The sequence below is a fragment of the Silene latifolia genome, chromosome 4, assembly GCF_048544455.1.
Source record: "Silene latifolia isolate original U9 population chromosome 4, ASM4854445v1, whole genome shotgun sequence".
In the NCBI taxonomy this organism is placed as follows: domain Eukaryota; kingdom Viridiplantae; phylum Streptophyta; class Magnoliopsida; order Caryophyllales; family Caryophyllaceae; genus Silene; species Silene latifolia.
The window spans coordinates 12,336,029-12,337,356 of NC_133529.1; positions in this window are offsets into that span (position 1 = coordinate 12,336,029).

Sequence of the window (1,328 nt, forward strand, 5' to 3'; positions counted from 1 at the left end):
GTAATTTTTGTATCACAAAGATTATAAACAAAGGCCACTAAAACAGAAATGAAAACAATTTAAGATGGTATATTACACCCAATCGAATCGTGTTAAACACACTTTCCTTAGAGTATTTCGACCCTATAGCCTTTGGGTTACACGAAATCTCTGTAGGATAAGACGATTTTCCTTTGTCTAAGGCAAGAACAAAGAACTTATTAACAATAAGAGGTTTTGTTTTGTTTTGTTTTTGTCAAAACATACGTACCAAATGTTCTTGTTTTTTCTCTGCATAAAGCAATGATCACACTTGTATTTATATGTGAATGAATTCACATATGGACAAAGAAGATAGGTAAGTTAGGTTTAGAATGAACAACCTAACTATGCATTATCATTCATCATGCATTTTCACGTTAGATTGAGTAGCAATATGTATATATAATGCTTTCCAAACTCCACTTAGCAATTCCACTAAGTAAGTGCACTAAGTTTTCCAACGTGAAACAACATGGAGTATGAAGCTTTCACCATGCACTATATTGTCATCAAGCATTTACCTAACCATGCATTAAGATGCACTAAGTATGTAATATACTTACTCTGACCCCGAGTATATGACTCCGATAGAGGATATAATATACTACGATAACACTTTTATATAGTGTCCCTTATCCACTTTAACCTTGTACTCGATAAATTCGATTATATGAGCGTACCCACCGTACTCTCCTACTCACATTATACCGATTCCGAGCTCAAACCAAATTTTGACACGAAAACCCGAATACACTTAAATGACTTGTGATCAAAATCACTAACATTCCTCCCCCATTTAAGTGTATCCCTTGTTTCCAATTAAAACAACAAAACAACAAATCTATGCATAAATGAAAGTGTCCCGAGGATTGAACTTCCACATTAGTATACTACACATTCCAAATATTCGAGAATCATGGTGTCCCACGGATTGAACCTGTCAACCCATATTGAATACATGAAGATAATATACACATAGATTCAATAAACTCTTAAAGTTACAAACTTGACACTATTGACCGCCTTGTGTCCATATCCTTTCATGAGAGTATGGGAAGCCAAGTCCGAGCCTCTTGAAGCGGCTACACTTCACACTCACATAGGTGAATCTTTTTTCATGCATCTGCAAAATACATTTTATCAAAGACTTCATTAAGAAGTATTAAACTTCAACCTCTTGTCATGCAGGTCATGCACATACCTTCCGGGATTATAACATGTGCTTCAATCTTCCATAATAAGCCTTCCACATTGAACTTAGCTTCTAAAATTTGTTAGAAGGAAGTTGGGTATCTTATCACAAAGAT